The sequence below is a fragment of the Mycteria americana genome, chromosome 23 (genome assembly GCF_035582795.1).
Source record: "Mycteria americana isolate JAX WOST 10 ecotype Jacksonville Zoo and Gardens chromosome 23, USCA_MyAme_1.0, whole genome shotgun sequence".
NCBI classification, from domain to species: domain Eukaryota; kingdom Metazoa; phylum Chordata; class Aves; order Ciconiiformes; family Ciconiidae; genus Mycteria; species Mycteria americana.
The window spans coordinates 3439824-3452828 of record NC_134387.1 but is presented as its reverse complement, the minus strand read 5'-3'; the positions used below and the strand labels follow the sequence as shown (position 1 = coordinate 3452828).

Genomic DNA, 13005 nt, shown 5'->3' with positions numbered 1-13005 from the left:
GGGAGTGCATTGTTCTCACTTTGGCAAATGCAAATTTCTTTCCTATTCTCATACCCCATTGTTAATACTGTTAGCCCTTTGTTTCAACACAAAATTCTCTTAGAGAGATGTTTGTTTCAAAAAGGAATTCAGCTTTGTCGAATCACAGTTTATTGCTTGTGTCTTGTTTTACGAGTCTGAAACCCTACCATAAGATAGGAATAATGCAGAGGTTGGAGTATGAAGGACAAACCAGAGACACTGAACAGAAGGAACCATTGTTTACTGTAATATATACCAGACCCTACTGATGCATCTTAAGTGTTTTCTCCATTTCTTTTCCCCCTTTTAAGAAAGTTAATGAGCTATAAGGAAAAGGCTGATAATTAGATGTTTATTGTCAGGATCATGGTTGAGGGCATAGTCTGCTGATGTGTTGTTAGAGAGAAACATTTATGTTCTGGAGTATCATAAAATGTTGGTTTTGAACAACGCCTTTTGTATGGTCAGGGATGGATTTATTAACAGGCTGTACACTTAGACCTTGTATGTATCTTCTTAACAACAGTTTGATTTATGTAGGCTTAGACTTGGTACATTTTCAGTCTTGCCTTTTGCTTTATTTTTGGGAAAGCTCAGAAAAAAAATGGGTGTGTATTTTTCCCAGGAGCTGGGGATTTTTGATTTAACTCTTCACTGGCTTCTAATTTTACCCGTTCAGGATTATTTTCTGTTTATAATAAATAGATCATCAGATTAAGTGGATGCAACAGTTACTTCTGGCATAAAGCTCCAGGAATCGGGGCGGGGGGGGAAGTAACCTCAATCAAGTACAGAAATGACAAATTAAGAACCAGTATTAGCAAACATAACTTTTAATGTATGCACTGCAGCTCTTATTTGAATTCTGTTAGAATCCAGTATCATGTTATTTATGTAAAGAAACAGAGCTTTCTTTCATATGCCTACAGTTGCACAGGAAGGTTAGAATTGCGTTTCTCGAGCCCCAGGTCATTCTTTAAATTTCTCTGTGCCCAACTCAAGTTGATGTTACTGTTTGCAGTGGGACCGCTCATGTAAGCTCCGGCTCTTTCCAGCTGTCCACTCCTTACATGTCTGCATTTCATGTACAGGACATGAGGTTTTTACCACCAATAGCTGTCAATCCCTGAATTGACAGAATAAAGAATCGACAAAATCCATGGAAGTTACAGAATACAGACATTTTCTTCCTTATGTAAACATGAAATATTGCAAGATTTAAATAACAGAGCATTTCAGGCTGGGAGGACTCTATGACAGATGTCCATATGAGGCTTTTGGGCAGCTATTACTTTTTTACAGAGAATGATGGGGTTTTGAGCTATATCCTCAGAGTTTGATAACAATTTTCCAAAAGCATATTTGAAGAAAATAATAGTGTGCCTTCCAATATCTTAATATAATGCCAGACCTTGTCATTTCTCCTCCTTTGCCTGTTAAGTGAAAGCTGTTTATATTATCTGGTGGATACTGTAATGGCTATAGAGAGGAAGGGTAAAGCAGCAATCTTTAATATCAATTCTAGTGCCTCAATGTTAACTATAAACCTGCATTAAGTATAGAAATTACACAGAAAGGAGCTACTTTCATTCGTCTATCATCCTTTCAAGAACTAAGTGTTGCTGATTCATAAGCGTAATTATATTGTTCTTTCAGTCTTTTGTGTATAAGGGAGAGAAGAGAAAGCAGATCTGCTCTTAGGAAATGCCTGAAATAACCTCCATGCTAGCTTTGTGCTTCAAGGGCTGCTTAGGGGTTGCTCTAAATTTGTCTGCCTGTCCCCTGAAGACAAACTAGCACCTCCAGACACTCACAGAGCACAGCATGTGCTGGCTGCATACCATCTCACCCGCAGGATAAATACTTCTTCACTACAGCATGAATCTCAGTTCTCTCTTATTTCAGAAGGAGCAAAGCATGGCCTGGCTCATATCAGTAGCAGATTGTCTTCTTTTCCAAGTCAGCATAGACAAGGTCACTCAGCACCAACAAACCAAGGGCCAGCGAGTGTAAATCTTGCATATGCTTTTCATTATGCCATCTTTACTGACAGTCTGCAAATTATCTAGAGCTGTGTTTACATTCTTGTAGGACCAGTGAGTGGAGGTAGGTGATGCAAAGTAAGACAACCTATTAGAAATAGTTTTGCAAGTTGTTACCTGCTGTCCTCTGTGGTTTTATCAGCGAAGGGAGTACAGATGGCTCATAGGGGCTGCCAAGTAGTTGTAAGCAGAAAAGAGAAGAGGGAAGAGAGAAAAGAAAAAGTGTTTCTTTTTTTAAAGGACTTACCTGATTGAGGAGGGGAGTAGCACGCCAAGACCACATACTCCCACTCCCTGACACAGACACTCACAGAGCCTTCTGTATTCACCTCAGAATGAGAAGCTTTTCTTCTTCAAATTCCATGCGAGATGGACATTGGACTGGTCTGCTGAAACAGGACATACAGCCTGGCCTGACTGTGGGCTTCCCTTGAGAGAAGAGCTGTTAAGAGAGGTGGTGAATGCTGTTTGTTAGGTTCCCCCTAGACGAGGGGGGCAATCGCTGATTGTTTTACTCGATCGTCTCTGTATGTACATCAGAGGGGCAGTGATTCCTAGTAGCTGAGCATCAATTCCTGGCTTTGCCACCTATAACTGCAGTGTGTCCCTGGGTACATCAGTTCCTCCTCCACATTTCACACTGAATCTGATGTGAAGCTTTTGATTTCTCTGTGTGAGTGTGCAGTGATAGAGGTGATAGCCACAGCTAGATGGACCTCTTGCTAAGAAGGTATGGTTGCAATGTATTAAACCCACTATGGTGGCATTCTGTAAAAAAATTAATAATAAAGACACAGGGTCTTTAGGAAGTGATCAAGTGTTTGCCATCTGGTATTTGTATTCTGGTGACAATCGGAGAATTGCAGCAAAGTTGTGCAAATGGTTTGCAGTGCAAACGACCATTATAGCTCTTAAATACATGCGCTGGTCTATTTGCATTTGGGAGGGGAAGCCAAAATCTCTGCCTGGGTACAGACTGTAGCTACAGAAATCGGCTTGCCAATAGTGTCACATAGGGAGGAACGAGGAAACTGTTCCTTCTCTTCATATATGACAAGAATAAGGTGTCTTTTAGGAAACACAAACCTAAAGTTAGAGAAGAGGTTGTGGAATGAAACCCCAAATTGGTGCAAGCGTCTTGAATCCAGTAGTTGGATGAAAAGCTACCTGGAAGTCTAAAGAATATTTAAAAGAATAGTTAGAAATAAACTAACAAAAAACCCATTGCTTGACCCGTTCTTGCTACAGAGCAGGTATAATAAGAGAAGGAGCTTTATGAGTATTGCAGTGAATAAATCCTAGTTTCCAATATACTGCTCCATGGATTTTCTGATTAATTGTACAGCACTTGTTTTTAACTTTTGACAGCCCAGTCTCCAAAGAAACCCAAAAGGCAAAACCAAAAAGACCCAACCCCCAAACCATTTTGATATTTCTGAGATGAAATCATTTTCTGTTGAAAATGTCAACGTGGAATGTTTATATCTTTTTAAAAATGTTGTGTCCATTTTTGATGGTGAAACTTTTGAGTTCAACATGGCTTCAAAGCAGCTTCAGAGCTTTAAAACTGCCCCTCCGCCCTCTTAGTTATTTAATGATTCACCTCCTGTAGAAATCTTTATTAACTTTACAATATCTGAAGCTATATCAGCACTTAGGAGTGTAGGACTCATTCCTTGCATTTGTCTGTCAGTGTTTCATACTTTCTAATTTTTTAAAGTAGTTTTTGTATAATTATGGTAATAGAAATCCTATTTGGTGACATAAGCAGTAACGTATGTACCATTCATTTCTTCTGGGGACTTAGATTGCTTTAGGCGAGTACAGAAAATAGGTATTTACTCAGTATCTTTGGAGTATTGCAGACAAAAAGGTAGCGTTGATATATCTTAACTAAAACTGAACTGTCATGGTCTAATAGTCAACATGATAGTAACTGAAAATTGGACTTCATGACAAAAGTAGTAACAATAATGAAAAAAACTTTTAAAATTATATTGGATTCTGTAAACATAGTATCATCTTATAGAAGTTACTCTGCCATTTTGTAGTGAAGAACCCATTCCATAGATTGCTTTGTCCACTGCACTCTGATTAAGGGGTTCATGATATAAGAGATTTAATAGACATATATGATTAAGATTTTCAAGACAGTCCTAAGGAATAATGCCTATCTCTTATTTAACTTCAGTGGGACTTGGCCAAGAAAATCCCTTAAATTCTCTGAAAACCTTGTCTGGAAGAATATTCTGTATAAATAGTCTGTATATTCCAGGGCATGTTTACAAGAGAGAAAATGGCTTAAAATGCATGCAGTCCATTCTCCAGTCTAGCTATGACGATGTTCCTGTCATGCACATGTGCATGTACATCTGTTTGCCACTGTAAATCTCCAACTTTCTCTTTAAATTGAGATCTGTATGTGTAAGTGTGTGTTTATATATACATAAACTGAACCCTAGCAAGAGTACATATCATTATCTACAGGACCTGGATTTAATTCCATGTACAAGACAAGCCCTGATACTATTTTTTTTTTTTTTCCTGATTGTGCATTCTGTATCTTACTAATTATTCTCTTACAGGTGGGATGAATTTCATCTCCACTGCTTCCCATGATAGCTATTATTTGACCTTTTATCCTTAACTGCTTGACTTTAGTGGGACATCCACGATTTCCCCCCCCCTTTTTGCATTAAGCTGCTAAAAGGTTTCACTTTAGCTTGTCTGAAATTAATGTTCCATTGAAAATAAATTGTCCTGTTCTTGGGTTGATTAAGCTGACAGTTCCTGTAGTATAATTGCCCCTGCTGTTCAGCTGTTCTGAGCAGGAATAACCAACATTTGCCAGCTGCAGACATGAAGTTTGAAAATTACTAGACTCGGTGGCTGCTTCTGGCAGTGCCACATAGGCCTTGACTGCTGGAGGTCAGGTGCAACAGTTTTCTTTCCAGAGATGGAGGAGCTTTAACATAAGCCAGGAGCCAGTGTCAAATTTGAGGGGTTGGGGTTTTTTTTGGCTGGGTTTGTTTTTTTGGTTTTTTTTTTTTTTTTTTTGGTGTGTGGAGTGCTGGATGCGAGAGGCTCTCACTTCTTCAGAGAGGAAGAATTTCTCTCCCATTTACTTCACCGATCAACCCCCCTCTCTCTCAGACGCGTTGCCGTTGGGGTATCCACGACCTGAGGTAGGAAGCTTGCTCTCCGGAAGTCTGTCACGGGGCTACTGCCCTTACCTGTTAATCCGGGGTGCACGGAGCTCGGGGGCCCTCCAGCCCCAGCCCTTGCTCTCGCAAGGCAGCTCCTGCCGGGTCGGGGACAGCCCGGAGCCCTGGCGACGCGCGGCGCCCTCCGCCCGCCAACGCTTGGAGAGCGCGCGCGCCCCACGGCCGCTGCTTGAAAGCGCGCGGGCGGGCCCGACGGGCGCGTGGCAGCTGGCGGGGCCGGCGCGCGGGCCGGGCCTCTGCGGGGCGGGGCGGGGTGGGGTGTTCCCGCGCGCGCTCGCTAGAAGCGGTGAGACCCGGCTCTGGCTGTCGCGACAGCTCCCGACAGGCCGCGGGGGAAGGGTCGCCCTGCTGCTGCTGCGTTCGTGTAGGGCAAGGCGCAGGGAGCGGGAAAAGCTGTAAGCCCCGTGCTGACAGGAAGGTCAGTGGGTGTGAACCCGTCAAGAATGCGTTTAAGATGTATACTGGGAAAATGGTGGAGCGTCCGTAAGTGAGCTGACGGAAGGCCCTCCCTCTAGGAGTAGCTGAGGGATGCAGGTTTATAGTGGAGGAGCTGTGGCGCTGCTGGTGGGCCGCAGCCGACCCTCATCCCAGGCTGTGGACTCTGACTGGGAAGTCTCTTCTTTCCCTACACCTCTTTGCTGCCACCTCCTATCTCCAGAGGGGAGTACGTTTTGTTGTTATGGAAGCAAATTCTTCCCCGAATTTTCTGGGAACTGTGTGATTCTTCGATAGAAGGTATCGCATATAACAGATACAGTTCTTCAACAGCTCATTGCCTTCTCTTTTACTGTATGCTCCCTGCAAAGACAACTAGTAGTTTAAAGGATAGTCACAGCAATATCCAAGGTGGTTTAAATTGAAATGTCAATGTATTTTAATGATATGCTAAGGAATAGTCATATGAAATTATGTGTTTTATATAATGCAGATAATAACTTTTCTGTCAAAACCTATTGACACACCTTAATTTTGACTTATTAGCATCATGTCGAAACTCCTGATTGACTTTTTAAATTCCTGGCTTTGAACCTCCTTAAAAACAATATGTAAGTCAGAACAAGTCATTCAGCATCAAACTTGAGGCTTCGAGCTCATTTGGAAATGTTTGCATGCAGTCACCAATGGTGTTACTAGTGTACAGACAGGCGCAAAGATGGTTGTGTCCCATCCATGTTTGACTATTGCCTTGTTGTTATAAGAGCTGAGAGAAAAGAAAAAAACATGGTCAGTATTATCTTTCATTTCTGTTTGTGTTTGTGTACTGCTTGCAGATAGATTGTAGTTTCTAGGCAAATAGGGATTGTGGAAAGCTGTCTACCGTCTAGCTTTGTTAAATAATTTTCAGTCTTTACCTCTTTCAGAAACATTTGAAGTCCAAGCCATGCTGAGTGGAATGTAGAGGCCATTTTGTGTTGATACTGACAACTGCTTGAGTGAAGGTTGATCTTGGAATCAAATTATGTTAGCTCATAAGTGCAGCTGTGAATTCAACACTTCTTTGCCTCTGAATAGCTCCCTTAAAACACTTGATACAATTTTAAGCTCCTTGTTTTTTATCCTAATGCAAACAAGTTCACTAAGAAAGATTGCCAAGTGCAGAAAGGCAGTCTCAGCACTCAGGTTCCTCTGAAAGTCATTAGGAGATGCGGCAAAACTTAATGCTTTGTCTTCCATCAGCATTCACTACAGAATTAACAGACAGAGACTACCTAAATTGAGCTCTTGGAGCTACAGGAATTGTGCAGTTTTAATGATAATCTAAAGTGCAAAAGAAGTCCTTTCATATTTTTAACTTGTGGCCCAGTTTAACTTTTTCCCAGTTATCCAGACACAAGGACTGAATGGGAAGAGGCCTGTTCAGACCTGTCTGCTAGGGCTTGCTATCAGTAAGAATATAATCTTTTGACAGTAGCTTAAAAATAGGTCTTTTTTTCCTCTTTCTCCTCTGCCTGTTCTGTTAACTTACAGAAGGATGCCTATGGGTGCTACACAGTCGTTATTGTAGAGTTGCCAGGGTTCCTGTATAGCAAGTCTCTGATGTGGGACTGGATTTTGACTGAGCACAACAATCACAGCTCTGGATTGGAGAGTCGCATTGCCTCAAGAAGATAGCGTACGCTTACCATGTTCTTATGCTCCTTGATAGCATGTAGTTCTTCTAATAGGAACAGGATATTGACTGAATTGGCTTTTGGCTTGATTCAGTAGGTCTGTTCTTATCCTTGTCCTGTTCCTGAGGCAGGAAGTTTTCATTCTGGCTGTATAGCAAAGCAGGGAGAAAAACTGCGCTTATGAGACTGTGTTCATTCCCTTCGTTACAGAGTAGTAACAGTTAGGCAGGTCAAGTATAGTATACTACCCTCTTCCAGCTATCCTTGCATAAGTGGGGAGATGGTTTGCATCTTTTGATCACTTGTGTGTTGGAGACTTAAGGAAAACTTAAGACCTGGTGCTACTTACTGAACTGTAGTCTGAGATTTTCCCACTCATACTTGTCTAGATTAAATTAGCACCACAGACATGTAGCAAAGATATTCAGCATATAATGTTGGTAATGTGAAAGCTGCATGAGATTAAAATGAAGCTCTTGATTTCTTTAAGAAAACAATTACATTATCGTTCCTAGGGTTTCATTTTAACATATGAAAGAGAACAAAATATTCTTATTCAAGAGTTCAGAAAATGAGTTTCCAGAAGAAACTGGACATACCCAGACTCTGCCAGCATTTGCTAATGATGGTCAAATGGTTCTCTCTCTGACAAAGGCTTCCATTCAGAATGACCCTTTATATTACTATTTTGGATTCTCTGTGCCTTTTCTTACTTTCAGAAAAGTGCTAAATCTTGTTCAGTAGCAACGCCCAAACAGAAAGATCCATGAGACCTCACATTAGCCTCATTGATACTTGTGTGATACCCAAGAAAATCCTTAGCTGGTGTGGTGATGGCCACCAGTACAGACTTGTAGGTTAGAGAAGACTATCCAAAACACTTGGCAACATCTGGTAGAACATAATTGCATTGACAAGAAATAGACATTATGACTAATGAGGCTCTCCTAAAATCCTGTTTTCTGAGGGGCTGTGGAAACTACTAATGCTGCAAAATGTGAAGTACTGAAGGGCAGCACTGCTGGCTTGTCACTCTTTTAGCCTGCATGCTTGACAGCTTAACAAAATGTGCCATAATCTGTACTAAAAGCTGAAAGTGTGCCTTCTGCTTACTCTGGGCCAAATTGACTGCTATGTATGCTACAAAGCTCTATTAATTTCAAGAGGATTGGATGGGATGTAAATACAGGCAGCCCATGATTGTCAGTCTCCAGTGTACTAATTTTTAAGTGTAGCTGAAATCTGGAATGGAGGTCATTGGCATTACATGCCTTCATTAGCAGTAAATGTGTGTGCCAAAGATGAGGGCATAAGGCATTTGTTTTAAATGCTGGGTCTTAACATTAGCAATCACATAAATAATTCAAGTGTTGTGATGTCTGGACCTAAGTTTAATGTTTGAAACTACAGTTCAGCCCTGAAATCGAGTACCTCTTTAACATGTTGGCCATAACTTTTCTATGTTCCTGTTGAACTTAGAGATACTGTCCAAAACTAGAATCCCAGCGTATTTAGACACACATGGTATAGGCAGTATTTGATCCCAAAGCCCTGAAAAGCTAAATAGATCAGATGTGTGAGTCAGATTTTCTTCTCCCCCCCACCTTTGCCATTCCTGCTCAACTGGTGGTAATGGGGGCCTGGTGGGTGAAGGAGATGGGGATATTTATCATTCATACATAGACAGAGGTGTCATATGGTGTCAGAGGTGTCATATCATATCATACACAGAGGTGTCCCTGTACTAAGCAGAGCAGAGAAGTGCAAAGGCTTATGGTGTAGTCTTTGAGACTTCAGGTAAGTCTATGTGTTGCAGCGTATTTCTTAAGGCTAGGTCAGCTTGGGTATGGTGCTGAGCTGAAGATGTCCTTTCTTTTAGCAGGGGCAAATACCTTGCAGATACCCCTGTGCTGGGGTTACCTTTCTGGAACTTGCTTGTCTGTTAAAGTAGGGATTCTGCATATTGAAGGTGGTCTTATTCCCTGTTACTTCTGCCTCTGAGGTAAGGGAGATAAAAACCAAACAGCTGCTACCCTGCAGTGCCTTTTCAAAGCAGAAGTTGTGGATCTGGCTCATGCTAACCTTTTAACTTACTGTAAAAAAAAATTACAGTGCTTTCCCCCCAGGTTTTCACAGAACAATGATTCATATTCTTTAGCATCTTTCAGCTTCAACTCCTACTATTTTTTCAGTGAAGACCAAAACCAGCGTACCCAACTTTGAAGAAACGTCATTTCCTGTTGTAACCCTCCTTAATTCTGTCCTGATGCATTTTTCATTATTTCTGTTTTGTATGTGAGTAACTGGGTATGATAAATGCCTCTTTGCCCATATGAATTTACTAACGATCAGGGATGGCTTGCACTGGGGGACTGCTGTAGTGGTTTGCAGCCAGTCCCTCTGAGGTTCATCCTTCCACTACAGGATGGCACAGCTGCTTGTAAAACAGTCTGACTGAAGCTTGTGGTGATTCAGCAACTGCTGCACATGCAGTTGAGCTGACCCTGCAGCAGGAGTGGAACAGGTACTCTGGGAAAGGAACTGGTTGGAAACTACTACATCCATACTACTCATGAATCTGAGTCATGAGTATTTTAGAAAATAAATCTTTAGTGTTCACAGCTAGCTCTTTTAAAGCCCTTTCATGAGGGGCTGACTGTATTTTCCTAAGACTTTGTTCTTCAGAACCTGTTTGTGCAAATAAACGTAATACTCCTAACATTCTACAAAAGCAAATTAGATTTATATGAAAGAGTTCAATGAACAGCATTTTGAATGGGATCCATAATGGGCTTTTTAATTAAATGAATATCGTCATTTCATAGAGGCAGTTCTCATTAGTGTGGCAATATTGAGATGACCATTTCCTTCTAATTGCATTGTGTATTTGTATAAGAGGCTCTGGTTTAGGTTTGATTTGAATGGATTGATATGTGATTGTGCCTTGACACCTAGTGCACATATAAAAGGTAAAATAGCTCTGCTTTCCAAATGAAGCTGTTAAATATTCAGTAAAACAAATGACAGTTGTTTACTGTAGCATGTCTTAGTTGGTGCATGTACACATTGCAGTGTGTACCTGTTGCAGTATATATAACTCCAGCTATTTAAAATTCCTTTGGCCAGTAGAGTGAGTTTTATTAAATTCCATTGAGTTCCCACTCTAAAGGAGAAGAGACATGTTTTATATTTCATGCGAGAGACTTTAAGGGACTGTAAATTTCCACCAGAATTTGGAAAAAATGTTTTTCCTCACAACCTTTTATTTCTTTTCCCTACTTTTCAATGTATAACACAAAGCTGTTACATCTTTTCCTTTACCGTTTTAACAGAATCATTATTCTGTCTTCAGAAAATTTACATTTCCTTCTTTTCCAGCATGTATGTCTTTCTGTTCCGTTTTTTAATACTCAAAGAAAGGAAATTACCAAAAAGTACTGACCCTCCTTGGATAAAAACCTGTGAAACTGTCAAGCAGTGACTTATAAAAGAGGGTAAACTGCTGGGAGACTAGGAATACATGAGGAACTCTTGTCTTCAGCACACCAAAGTCAGTGTTAAATGCAGTTCTGAGTTTCATACTGCAGCAGCCATGCACAATTTCTACAGAAATCCACAAAAAGCTCCACTGCAGATGCATAAACTTAGGTTAAAGAGTGAGTGTCTTGGGTGGTACTTGGGAGCTCATGAGCCAGCAAGAAAAAAGCACGCTTAGTGGTATGTTTCTCCATGTCCCATGGGATTGTTTGTAAGGCTCCTGCCTGCATTGAATTGGGCATTACTGGCAGCAGCGGGGATAACGAGTTGATTGCCAGCTCTGCCCTTTCACAAGGAGAGGGAACATTTATGTCCCATTCCTCCATGTTCTTTGGTACTTGTCCTTTAATTGGGAAGCTTACTTTTGAAATTTAATGACAGTGACGCACAAAAAGTTCTTGGAGAAGCTTAAATTCCTTTTTCTTTTCACCAAAAGATATGTGTGTTATCAATTCACCAAGGTCAAACTTACTGTACTCTGGCGTTGAAAGATGATATTTGAACAAAACTCTTTTACCAAAGTTAATACCACATTTTTTGTGTGGTTTAATCCTGTTTCAGAAGGAGGGGTCCAATAGTGGTCACTAAATTACCTCAGTAGCTTGTAGCAAGTTCTTTAAATCCTGATGTACGTTGGTAATGTTCAGAAAGTTACATCTGGATTCAAAGTGTTTTTCGGTTGTCAGAAGTCTAAAAACCACAATCAGCCTCCAGTGGGTGAGTGGTTCAAACAGTTAAAGCTGTGAAGCTTCTCTGTTTTAATGACACAGCTGCACAAGTGCTTTTATAGGAAGAGCTAAAAATGTCAAGGCACAATTTAAAAATGTTAATTAAGTTTCAATCTTTGTGGACAACATTGTTAATCACAGTAACTGAGTAAAACAGCAACCCTTGGTGTTCTCTGTGTCACATCGTATTGAACAACAATTCATTCCCACTCCTAAGTGTCACTTCAACTTACTCTATTCAATCTTTCAATGAAAAAAAATAATCACTTAATATTGGTTCTTTGTCAGAAACTTTTGTCAGACATCCAATGTGACTTGATAAATTTAATCTTCTTCATTTTTCCTCTTTCTTTTCCAAGTTTTAATCGTTACTGTTGCTTTGATGATGTCCCAAAGGCTATATGCTTTTCAAGCATGAAGGTTCAATGTTTTAAATAATAAAATAGTCTGGAAGAGGTGTCACACTCCAGAAGAGATCTGGCGGTGTCCGAGCCATATATGTCATACTGCATTGGTGTTGGGAAAAGTTGAAAAGCTAGTTCCATTTGGGGTGTGGGTGGGCGCTGATTTCACCGATTCGTGCCCCAGAGTAGAGTTGTTTTGGCTGGGCTGAGCAACAAGAACCAGGATGAGACATCCTTCACTCTTGGGCTGTCGTGTACTTCTGATTCCAGCCTTTGGTGCCTTGGCAATACACAACCTGTGTGCATGATGCAATGTGGAGGGAAATATAAGGCGGTGCAACCTTGTCCCCTCTTGCATCACCAAAACCAGCCAAGATGTGCTTTATTCCAGATATCCTCTAGAAACTCTAGGCTAATTAGTAGGAGATCCACAAAATGAAGAGTTGAAAATCTTGTACATCATCTGTGGCTTCTTCATAGTAATGAAGAAATAGTTGTTCAAATGGTGGTTTCTGCACTTCTTTGGCTTAGGTACCACCAGTTTAGAGAAGACACCTGTATAATACGATGATAACAGCAGGAGACTCTCACTATGAGTGGCTAGGGGCTGCATACCTCCCTGACTTTGTCTGCATACAAGTGAAGACATTCAGCTGTTCCCTGTCTTCAGGAAAAGGAGAGTGTCATTTCACACTGCCTTCTTCCACGTGTTTGATAAAGTTGGTTTGGGAATGCTCATCATTTGTCTCTTTGTAATATCTCAGTGATCAGGAGAGGAGGGAGAATGAGAAGAGGGGCTAGAGGAGAGTGTTCGGTTTACCTTTTCCCTTTTATTTCAGTCTTCCTAATCCTTTTACTGCACTTTCAGTGCCACTCAATGTGCCCTGGCATCTCTTCACACAGAATGTTGTAACACAAGCTGAGACTATCGCTCCTTC

The 13005-nt window shown here is 40.9% G+C and overlaps 1 protein-coding gene across 1 annotated transcript in view; it reads left to right on the top strand.

Moving 5' to 3' along the window:
* Positions 1-13005, top strand: part of LRRTM4 (leucine rich repeat transmembrane neuronal 4) — a 222390-nt gene that overhangs the window by 90371 nt on the left and 119014 nt on the right. The window lies entirely within an intron of this gene.